The following is a 13,223-nucleotide window of genomic DNA, read 5'->3' on the forward strand; positions in this document are numbered from 1 at the left end:
ACTTACAAAACTTATTTACTCATATTTACTTAAAATAACTTCTGTCAACCAATGACACTCCCAGCTTGTTGTTATCAACTTTATTACCACCTTTTAGTGTACCATGTTGACGCTCAGTTTTTCCACTCGTGCACGTAACTTTCAACAAAAAAAAAACTTTTTTACAACTTTTTTTACAATTTCTTTTTTTTTTTACTTAGCAAATGGTAATTCCCACTAACTAAAAACTAGAATAACAAATAAATTCTTCAACAAAAACCAAATATTCTGTAAAATTTTGTCCAAACTATTTGAAATTAAAACCAATTGTCTTTTTAGTAGAATTAAAGTGTTGTTTCCGCATTAAATAAACATGTCAAAACATGTTTTGAGTTTATGAAAACTGCCAAGGAAAACATAAAATATTGAACAAAACTATTTTAAACAAAAAAACTTTAAAAATATTTAGTTAAATGTTTAGTAAAATCCTTATATATGAAGACTAAATCATTTCTACTAACATGTGCTAAGTTTAATTTAATTGGCCTAATTATAAGAGAATGTTTCTACTTAATTGATTGCATAAGAGAACATCTGTACGTATGATTATTAAAATAACAATCATACACCACGTTGGTTAAATTGTTGTATAGCTAAGTAAATTGTATGGTGTTTAAGAAAAGGAATTTTCCACTGACCTTGGTAAATAAACAATAATTATTATTCAACTAAAAGTTGTGGTGTTTATTTACTGAGTTTTTTTTTGTATAACGAACAGAGTTCTTGAAATTAATGATAAAAACAAGGCGTTATTTTAATTATAAACAAAGTAATAACTATTTTCTAAGAAAAATTTTAAGGACTAATACATATTAAAACAAGTGAAAATGTAAGGACGGTCATATGTAATCCTACATCAAATGTGGATTACTTTTCAATAATAAATCATATAAGTTGGTTTTCACTTTGTGAAAAAATATGTTTACCAAATATGTTGACAAAAAAAATAGAATTTCAAAAAAAAATGTGTTATGTGAAGAAAGGGTATATATAGGTCTCTCCTTATCAATTTTGGTAGAGGGATTGAAAGTTGGTAGAGGGAGTTAAAGTTATGAAAGCAGAATTTAATCGGGAAATTTGTGTTTAGAATTGAATTTTAGCCTTCAAGTCATTTCAGAAAGGGACTTTATATGAGGACTAAAGTAAGTTTTGGCGATTTGAATAGAATTACTTTAATATTCAACATGCATAATTATGAGCCTAAAAAGTACTATTCGGCAGTATGGTTATATGGGGCTAAGCTAAATAATAGACCGATTTTAACCACTTTCAATAGGCTATGTCCTTAGGCCAAAAGGAGTGTATGTGCCAAATTATCTTGCTAATTGTTACTTGTAGCATGTGCACAAGATCAATATGGACACACAGACGGGCATAGCAGAAAGTAATTCTGAGCCGATTAATATAATTGAGTGAGGATCAATATTTTTTGATGTTATAAATATCTGAGCAAATGCACAATACTTTCTCCGCTATAAAAGTTTATTTTATAATTAGTTAAATTATGAAAATCTGGTTAAATGATTGTGGAAATATACATTTGAGAATGCCGAAGCTTTAAAAACCATCTAAATGTTTTAAGATATTTAGTTAATTGTGGAAATTTAAATATTAATTCCGTGATGTATGGAACTAATATATGGACCTTTTATGGGACTGATCCGATAATTTTTGAAAAATGCAATCTAAAATATATACTCGAATCTTATACCGATATCTCTTATTGCCTATTAATTGTATTAATTTAAGTGATTTCTAAAACGTGACTTTATGTGTAAGCTATGACCAACGGTAAACCAATCTGAACAAAGTTTCGAAGAATGATTTATCGCTACACAAAACATAGTCATGTTGAATTTTATCCAAAATTTCTTACATATTTTATATGAAACCTATGATTAATTACACAAGACGACAAATTATAAAAAAAACTCGGAATACTTTTTCTGTGCTCTTAAAACGAATCTGGCATTAGAATTTCTTCATCTGCGTTTCGAGACATCGTGTTTTAATGTTTTAAAATATGCGATGTTTGGCAATTTTTGACGCGTTATTATTTATTTATAAAATGTTGTATAGCACCTGATATTTTTACTTAAATATATATTTACAACAATAAATTAACAAAAATTTAAATTTTGATGTTTACGTAAAGTCATCGTTAAATCATCATCATCAGATAGGTTTCGAATAGATATTTTTGTTCATTATAAACATTTTTGTAGTGTTGACTACAAATACCATGAATATACCACAAACCATAAGTTTCCAGGCTTTAGGTGAAGAAGACGATTTTGAAAGAAAAATGTTTCACATGACGTATATAATTTTATGAAAAAGTTTAGTTAGCGTTGTTATAATAAACTGAAAAAATGTATAAAAATAACGTTTATCAAATTTTTCAGATGTGATCAGATTTAAAGTCAGATTAGGATTTAACACGTATTAAACTTTTAGCAAAGTTAAAATTTTTACTTGTGTGGACTGATGTGGAAGATTTGTTTCTAGGTACATAATAAATACTAATGTCAATAAAATATATCTGTTAATTCTCGGAAATGGGCCTATGGCCAATTATGAACCGATGCATATCTAGGTTAGTAATATTATTTATATTGGTATTATATTTACAACTGTATAATATTGTTTTGGTACCATTATTTTTGGGGCAGGGTCTATAAACAATAAAATCATTTTCTAAAATGTAGCTCCCTTTGTGTGGGATCTGTAGGGTATTTTGGGTTGATTTTTATGATTTTGAATATGAATTTTCTTTAATTTCTAAAAACACTTTTATAGAATTTGTAAATAAACTGATAATTTTTTACTCAATATTTTTACTTTGTAATCCTATTTTTCTGATTTCCAACACCAAACTGTCTAACAATAATAATGAATATTTTCGATAAAGTTGACTGATTTCTTTGGCTTAGTTTAACGTAAGAGTGTTTTACGCAGACATGGAGACGGGCATAGCTAAATTTACTCAAAATTTTATAAGCATCTAAAAAAATATATATATATATATATAATATATATATATATATATATATATATATATATATATATATATATATATATATATATATATATATATAATATATAATATATATATATATATATTATATAATATATATATATATATATATATATATTATATATATATAATATATATATATATATATATATATAAACTTTGTTGATCATCATCAGATATTATAGAGAATCTATAATCACGATCGAATGCGAAACAAAAGAGGGAAACGTGTTTATTATTAAAGGCACATTACTTTTAAAGTCTATAGCGCCCTCCCTTGATCATTTGTGACGTCCATTTTAAGAACATAATTTCAAATAATGCTTGCCTCTGCTCAAGCTTAGTATTTCAAATATTAAATGACACAAATTATTACTTCCATTTCCCAATTTTATATATGTTCGATATTTTCAGTGTATTCTTCATATATCTATCCATTTGTCTACCCCTGAAATGTTCATATTAAAAATAGACCGTCCATCCAAGATTCGAAACGAAGCCAATATAAAGACATAAGTATGTAAGATGAAATTGTTGTTTTTGCATTAAAAACATATTTTTTAATAATTTTTTGGAGAGTTTTTTATAAACCATCATATCTAACTATCTAAACTCACATAAAATCTTAAGCTGAAAAACAACAGCAATTTTCTGTGTGCAAATGCCAGTATTAAAATAACAAACGTTTTAAAATAAATCATATACATATATAGTCGTCATTGTTTTCTTTTTGCATTTTAAAGTGTCCTTAAAACAGTTTCTGTTTTTATTGTTAAAAAAAAACAAAAACTAAAAAATAACAACAATGACAAACAATTGTTCTCATTTAAAAAAGTCAGTACATGAGTACTTATTATACAGACACATACATAGGTGGGTAAATATAAAGAACAAAACTACATAAATATTAATAAAAACACTAACCTTTTTTATAGTTGTTGTTAATCTGTTTGTTATTATTTTTAACTAGTTATAGTAGTTCCAGTTGTATTGTTGTAGTTGTTTTTTGCTGCATATACACAGATACTCACACTTTTTATACAAATTTAAACAAAAATTGTAACAGAATACTTGTTTTTCTTTATTTTGCTTTGTTGTTTTTATAATATTGTTGTATTTGTTTTTTATTTTATTTATTTATATAGTCGTCGTAGTTGTTGGCTGGTGTTCCATTTTTTATTGGCAAACACAACCATACTTTCATAGATGATTTTAAACATTTGTTATTTTTTTCATGTTTGTACTTAGTTAAGTTGTTGTTTTTGTTTAATGCACTTTAAAATTGTTATGGCAATTTTGATCCTCTGTTGCTGAATGTTTTTATAGTTGTTACTTACTGCTGCTGATGATGATGATAAAAATATTGTGTTTTTCTGTTGGTTTGATTTGCACTTTAGAAATTTAATGTAGCTTATGTATTTAATCTGCTCAAATACACATACATATATACATACACATTTTGACTCTTTCTGCCACTAGCTCTCTCTTTTAGACTGAAACACTTTTTGCCCTACACATACACCAATACTCAATGTTGTTCTTTCTAAACATTTGTTTGTTGTGCATGTCTGTGGCTTTGAAATGCATTTAGAGTATTTTTTTAGTTATTTTTGTTGCTGTTGGTTTTATTATGACATTCTCTTTTTTTAGTTTGTTTTATATGCAGCTTAATGTCAAAGATTTAAACCGTTAGTGAATGTTTTCTTGCTGTTTATTTAGTTTTTTTTTCTTTCTTTTTTTAGTTTCTTTAAAATTTTCACTTTTATTTTATTTTATTTTATTTTTTTTTTTTCTTTTTTTGAACAGAAACAAATTGTGTTAATTTAGCAAAAAGAAATTGAAATATATTATATTTTTATGTGTTTTTTCACTTTTTAGTTTTGTATCCTTAGACTTTTGCTCTAGATTAAAAAAAAAATTAAAAGAAAAAATTTATACTTCCAAAACACACTTATCGTTAGCATTAAATTTTAAATTGCTTTAAGTTTAATTTGCAATTTAGTTTAAAAATAAAAAAATAAAATAATTTATTTTTATTGTAATTTAAACTTTTGTTTGTCTATTTTTATGACAGCTTTATTAAGCTCTTTAAATATTATTAATAATTAAAATGCACTATCACGAGGATTTTTTTTCTAACTATTATTAAAATATTTATTGCTATTGTCTTATTTATAATAATAATTATATTTGTTTTGAAGTCATAAATTTAATTATATTTTTATTAAGATTTTTAATGAGTTTATATTACAAATATGGTTTTAATTACACAATTATATATTACATAATATTTCAATAAAATGTCATGGTAACATTTTAATTTTATTAATTAATTTATTTTTTATTTAAAGAAAAATCTTAATAAAATAATTTTATGTAGAATAATATAACGAAAACACAGAGAGAGACTGACAGATAGAGAAACTAACTATCAGATAGACATACAGACAGACAGTAGAACAAATTATATATATTTTATTCGACAGCAAAACTAAATTGTGATTTTTATTATTGCTTTATTAATTTATATATAAAAGAAGTGAAAGAAGTGAAAAGGACTTCTTGGTAATGACTTTGGAATCATATTACAAAATTTGATAGTTATAGAAATCTAATAATTTTGTTTTCAAAATAATTGTCGCTAAAATTAATCATAATAGTTTTTACATTGGTCATGGTGTCGTATAAGTGATATCAAACTTATTGTAATAAGTATACGCAATTATGTATATATGAAAAGAAGTTTGAGAAAGTTAACAAATAAACAAGTAAGAATGTATAGACGGGCATGACCGACCATATGGTAACCTACACCAATGTGTAGTACGTTAAAATATCTGTTTTAATGAACAATTGTTATTTATTGCTTAATCTATCTACATCAAGGATCCCCAAACCTTATACGCTTCGTACTCTTTTGTTTTTGTAAATGCGCTAAGCTATAGCCAGTGTGGTTTCTATACATAGTGCGCTTAGCAATACTTTGTTGTTGTTCTTTTCTGTATTCAAGCAAACGCAAAGCAATAACACTTTCGTCTACTTTGGTGGTAAATATTGACGAGACGTAGATTTCGTTTATCGTGAAAAAACTTTGTTTTGAAAAGCACTTGGAAAATATTGGTGTTAATTTTAAATTTCAAACTTTCATCAATCGCATATAAATCATTGTACGTTCACTTACAATCTACTCTCATATACCGTTTCAGTTACTTTTTTCTATTCTTTAAAAAATAGATTTGCAAAACAAATGAGAAAATTATTTATTATTATTTATTTTAACAAAAAATGCAAATCATATTTTTTTAAAGTACGTACTTATATTAATTGTTTTTTTTTTCTTTTTCCTTCTATGAATGTGTTGGTTTTCACAACAAAAACTATTAAATATTATTAAAAATTCCCCAGGCCATTATCGTGTCTCAGAGCACTTGAATTCGAAATGTGATAAAAATATAAACATATTTTTTGAAAATATTCTAATTAAACAATTGTGTTAATTAAAATACATCTGTAGTTACTTGAATATGAGTTTTTGTCCTTATATAATAACGTAAACCTGTTCTCAGTTATGGTCAAAAAATTTTGATATTTTTAACGATCGTTTCAAAATTCAAATTTTAGTTTTTTTGATATTCTGTGAAACAAATTTTTAATATTTTTGGGAGAACTCAAAAATAATGCAGATCACATTGTGTGTAAAAGAGAAAAAATTATATTTTTGGTACTTTTTTGTAGCACATTAAGAAAATTTTTTTAGACTCATTGACATATTTTTATTAGATGTACCTTTTATATGGACTTACTCTGTAATATTTATTTAAACAAAATATTTGTTATTTCTTTGGAAAAAAATTCCAAAAAGGTTTAAAACGTGAAATTTAATTCAATCTCATCATTTAAATTTTTTTTTTCGAATTTTAATAATGTTTATATAAAAACAACTATATTTAATCTGATTGGCTTTGATTGAGTAATTTATGTGTAATAGGGAAATGTTTCGTACTATTTGCTCATCAAATAGTACTTTTTGTATTTTCTTTAATATTGAACATTAGAACGTAAAATTAACTTCACAGACGAGAATCCATAAGAGATGTCTCTTGACTTGCTACCTTTTCGTTCTTCAAATGTACTTTTTGTATGTTCTGTAATATGAAGACAAAACACAAAATTGAATCTAAAAACATAGCTTTTAACATACAGGTTTCTTTTTTTACTTTTTATCATGTTGGTACTTTTTATTTGTATTTTTTTGGGCAGTACTTTTTATTTATTTTTCATATTTTTGGACAGCGAGGCAACCAAAAAAGTGGTTTTCTGATGGATTGGTTATACAGGTGTAAGGGCAAATATATTATTACCCTCATAAGTTTTAAAAGGGCAGTTATGTATGTCATAATAGTGTTTTTAATTTAATTTTGAATTTAAAGTCATTTTCTTAATTAGAACTTTGTATGGGGGCTAGGTTAGTATTTAGACTTAAATAAAACAAAACCTGGTTGATTCTTAATACAAAACAGTTAACATAATTATGAGAGGGACTATCCCCTTATTCAAGGGGATAGTCCCTTGAATAAGGGGATAGTCCCATTTTTAACCAGACGAGATGATATACCGATTTTTTTATATGCTTCGTTCTTGCGAAATTTCATGATATTATCCTGTAAATTGCAAGCTGTAGCTACGCACAAGTTTAACATGGATACATAGATGGACGGACATAGCTAAATCAACTCAAAAAGTTATGCAAATCAGTGTACTTTAAGGTGGCTATAAGACCGATATTTTTGACCATGTTTAACAAAATTCGATTAAAGTACATAGTGTAACTAATACAAATTTAGTTAGCGAAAGTTTGAAAAATTCGCATTAATTGTAAGAAATTTTCTTAATTACTAATATTTAAAATCTAAATAATTTCCCCTAAAAGCTGTAAAGTTTGGATAACATTCAATGAGGTCAACATTTGTAAAACTCATCTATAAAATATAAAAATAATGAAATTAAAACTCACTAACTTTCAATTTGATTATATGCCTCTCATATAATTTTCTAAAATTGTATATATATTAATAGTATTTTGTGTATACGTAAATTCCGTACAAAACTGAATATAGAAAAATGTAGTTCAATAAAGTTATTTAATGAAATTATATTTCTAACCCCTTATTATTTCTAAATTAGCTTGCAAACTCATAGGCGTTTGCTTTGGAACTAATGACAAAATTATATATATTTTTATTTGAACTTGGAACATGAAAATTTTTTAATTTAATATTTACTTAAATTAATACGAAATGATGTTTGAATTACTTTAACACTTAACGTGTAAAAATAAGTAAGTAGTTTAGATTTTGTTAACATGAAAAATACATTTCAATTATTTAGGTTTAAATTGGATATTTGTGGTAAAAAACTTTTAAATTTACAGTTTTGCATAAGAAACCATGCGTTACGATAAACTCCGGTGCAGTATAATCCCTGAGTATAAGTGTTGATGGCATAAATACATATATGTTCTAAAACAGCTAAAGGTGTCGGTAGTGGAATCTTCATTGAAGAATTCGGAAATCTCTTTCTGACTCAATGATTTCAGCTATATAAAGGGCATATAATTAGGAATTATAGGATATTCAACAGAAATATCAGAATCTATACAGACAACCATGACTCTATCAAATTCCTCATAGGTATACACTCTGGATCAAAACTTGTCCATGAATGCCGGGCGTTTCTCAACGGGATGGCGAGATATTTATGAATTGTTTGGGTTAAAGGACACACTGATATCTTGGCGAAAGCTGATACAAGGATGGCTATACTGTATATAGACCAGTTCTGCGTCGTCCCTCTAGAGGCCATTAAGAAACCAATACATAACATTTGTTTTAGTTCAGTTCAAGACTAGTGGTCTCAAAAACACTCTTGCTGAATTCCTAAGATGTTATGGCCTTATATGGATATTCATAAAACAAAATATACATTAGGGCTGAACGTTGGCGTGTCATAATGTCCATAGAACTTATGGCACACATTAAAGCGACATAACGTCCACTTTTTTAAAATGCCATGGACATTTTAAAACTTTTGAAACAGAAATATATTGGAGAATTTGTTTAGAATTTAAGAAAGGGACACATTTATCCCGTAAAGAATTGCTCCTAATATTGTGTATGTTGCATTTTTGATTCCATTTAAAAATTGTTCTCGATAGCCTGCCTACGGCTGGGCGCAGGGGAATACCGGCTTCGCCATGCAAGATATATTGGTCTTAAATACAATGACTTTTTAGGATCTGTCAAAATGAGGAAGAGGAGAAAGCAATCACTCATCTTCTGTGTAATTGTCGGGCCCTTGAATGATTCGTTTTTAGGCAATAGGGTCGAAGAAATTTCCTAGTTTCTCAGATCTGTCAATTGTTGAACCTTTTCAGTTCTTTCTCGCATTCCTAAAATTGTCGAAATGGAAGTGTAATTAATCACACACTCTCGTTACTATCTATATTTTATTCACTTTATTCTACACTCTACACTATTTTTCTCTTTACAAATTTTGTTTCTTTCCAGTCGTTACAAAGGGTAGGTCCCTTTAGGATCTTCAGTTTTTATTAACAGTTCGGCATATAAATTACTTCACTGCAACGGAATATGGTATACATAAACTGTAAGAAAAGCAAAAATTCTCTACCAAAGATTACGGTAATCAGTTTATAATTGATCCCAAATCTAATATGAAGTTCATATCTCTCTGCCGAAATTCACGATGATTGCCAATAATTGTTCCCACCACTCATTTAAAATCTTCTATAAAATATTACTTTAATATCCATAATTAATTTGTAATTATCGGACACTACTCTCCATTTTTAGAAATTAACGATTTATTGACTTTAAAAGCATAAAAATAACTGCGTTGGGATAAACAAGGTATTAAATTTCTATATCAAATTATACGTTAATCGATCGATCTATAATTGACTTTATTTATATAGGATACCCTCTAGAAAATGTCTCTAAAGAACCCTTAACCCAAAATTATGATGTATTCAAAAAGTCCATATAAGCTTCTCTTCAGAAAATTAGATTGATTCATAATTTATGGCGTAAAATATTTATAACCTTAAACACAATATCGAGGAGGTTACTATGTGTATGCTGGCTTAGAATCACTTTCTGAGTAAATTTAGGTATGTCCGTTCGTCCGTCCGTCTGTATGTGTGTCCAAGTAAAGCTGTGCAAGCACACTACAATTCGTAATTTTCAATAAAATTTTCAATGAAATGTTCCTGTATGGCAAGTCAGTCTTACAAAAGTCTGCAGATTTTCTGTAGGAATTTTCTTTAGATGAAATTAAATAAATAAACTCCCCTTTAGAAAATAACTTAAAGGTCAAAGTTCATTTATGCTAGTCAGTCTGGGGTTCGTGTGTTCAATTCCTACCAGATCTGATTTGGAAATGGTACTTTGTAAATTAGGTTAGAATATAATTTGTTATTCTATTTTAATGGATATTAAATATAAATAACTTTAATGTAAAAGTCTATTTCTCTACCAAAATTTAAAAGCCCATTTGTTAAATTTTTTTAACAAACTGTTTCTAGGTAAAAAACTAGTTAATTAATGATTTAAAAAATAAGCTACATTTTTAACATACTCACTGGTGTATGGTATCATACGGTCGGTTATGCCCGACTATACATTTACATATGTACATATATATTTTTTTCTAAAACATAGATTAGTTTTCTATACACATTTTCACACTTTATAGAAATTGTTTTATATATTTTTAATTTTCTTATATCAAACAATTTCATTAAGTTTACGTTTATTTTATTCCAGGGTAAATTAACATTATTTTCACTTTGTTTGCCATTTTATTTATTTAATTTCCATTGTAGTAGTTTTACAACTGCTCTTGGCTAACTGAACTTTTTTTCCATAAAAAGTTTTCAACACTTGTAAATTAGATGTAACAAAAAAAAAATTGCAATATGCAAATATTAAAAGAAACACACATTTACTAATACACTTCTACATGCCAACAGCTATTAACCGAAATGGCAATGTCAGCAGTTACGCCACCCTCAAATTCAAATTTTTTTTAGCCACTCTGGCATCGTCGTCGTCGTAGGTACTTAAGCATATTTAGCGTGAAATTTCAATAAGAAGCACTAGTTGTTTCAATGTAAAGAACTCAGTAAAACAACCAAGTGCTATTAGCAGTAAATCACTTGATTTTTTTTTTTTTTGTATTTTATTTAGTTTTTTTCTTTAGCATAAAGACCACTTTTAAAGTAGATACTTATTGAACAAGGAGAAATATGTACTTGTATTTTTTTTTTAATTTTTACCTTGCACTTACTGGGTTGCTTTTAAAATTCTATTTTTTTATGTTTTATTTGATTTTTTCTAGATATTTTTTTAGATTTTTTTAACTTATATTTTTCTCAATGAAAAATCACTTAAGTGTGGTTAAGACATGTAATATTTAAAGAACATGCATTAGTTTTGCTTACAACTTATTTATTTGCTTTCTTTGTTCGTCGAGTTTAACTAGAAAAACCATTTATAATAACAAATCTAATGGTTGGTTAGGTTTTTATGTTTTTTGTTATTTTATTATTCCCATACTGTACTGTATTTTCAAAACATTCTTGAAGGTGTTACTTTTTACTTCCGGTACAAGCACTACAACAGCACTTGTAACAACACAATAGTAATGTGTGTTTTTAGACACACACACACAGACAGGTGTACATATTTCAACTAACACCTTTATATATTATCTAAACATTTACATTAAAATGCATTTACTTATATAGAGGTTTTTTTCTTTATTTTCTTTGGTTTTTCTCAAGGTTCACTTATTTCTTTAACATTTTATATATTCATTTGTAACATTGACATTTTCTTAAAAAAGAAACAACAACAACTTTTCTTAACACTCTTTAGAAAAGTGTTAATGTGTTTTAACACACTTAAGTTGTATGAGTATAAGGCAATTATCCTTGGCATAACCTTACACCCAAACATTAATTAACACTTTAATAATTGTCAACATCAAGATCTCATTATGTTGCTCTTCATTACTACTTTAATTATTTAATGTAAAAATACACACTCACACACTTATTATATTTCCAACCTTAACAAACTCATCTCCCTGCGTATATGCATTTAATATTAACTATTAATTTCTCTACTCGTTTATATTTTTTCTCTCCGTTTTTTTTTCTATTATTTAGTTAAATTAACACATGGACATGTCAAATAAATTTTGTATTTTACTTTTTCAACAGAAAAAGGACATTTACACAAGCACACATATACTCATAATCATTCACTTATTTCTTTAAATTAAAATATAACGCAATTTATCTATTAGCCACGTTAGGTGCGTGTTATAACCGATAATGACCACGTTGTCTGCAATACTGTTTTTACTGTTTCTTTGAAACCTTATTTTATATCTAAGACAATAATTTTACCATAGAATTTCATTGAAACTAACAAATACCTAACAGGCACTGTTTTATCGACTTGTGTTTTGCCTGTAGATTTATAACAGTTTTGCTTAGCTCTCTTTTGCAGGAAATTTTTATTTCTCTCTTTGTGTTGTTAGCGTGAAAAGATGTGGATTTTCTCTTTTGTTTATTATTAGGACTGCCTTAACATTTTGAGAAGTTGTCTACATAAATAAATACATTTGTAGGAATGTATTTTGTTTATTTTTAATAATAACATTCATTTCTATTAAATTCTCTTACATATAATTTTCTCATAACTTGTATAACAATTGTAACATATTTATATTAAACATTATCTCTTAACCTTATTGCACAGTGGAACCAAGTCTAAAAACAATATAACTTCTGCAAATATGCTAAAAAAATATTCGACCGTATGGTCTACTATTGTAGATGGGAACTGGTTTTTGCTTTTTACTATTAAACTGAAACATTAAATTCATATCTGAAATGAATTTCGTAATAAATATTATGAATCGAACATGATTTTTCCCCAAACCATTTTCATTCAGAATATTAAAAGTTCATAATGTGTATGAATTTGTACATGACGGAAATTTTTTCAACTTTTACTTCGATATTTATGAAAAAATTGTAAAAGAAGTCTATTATCTACTA

The 13,223-nt window shown here is 26.7% G+C and overlaps 1 protein-coding gene across 1 annotated transcript in view; it reads right to left on the reverse strand.

Moving 5' to 3' along the window:
• LOC111680398 overlaps positions 1–12,500 on the reverse strand; it is a gene marked incomplete at its 3' end in the record, with an annotated part of 97,335 nt that extends 84,835 nt beyond the window's left edge. Inside the window, exons 1-2 of the mRNA XM_046947024.1 lie at positions 10,734–12,500; positions 4,001–4,977 (exon numbers count right to left, since the gene is read on the reverse strand). The remainder of the gene's footprint in view (positions 1–4,000; positions 4,978–10,733) is intronic.
• Between the last annotated feature and the right edge of the window lie 723 nt (positions 12,501–13,223).

The sequence above is a fragment of the Lucilia cuprina genome, chromosome 3 (genome assembly GCF_022045245.1).
Source record: "Lucilia cuprina isolate Lc7/37 chromosome 3, ASM2204524v1, whole genome shotgun sequence".
Lineage (NCBI taxonomy): Eukaryota > Metazoa > Arthropoda > Insecta > Diptera > Calliphoridae > Lucilia > Lucilia cuprina.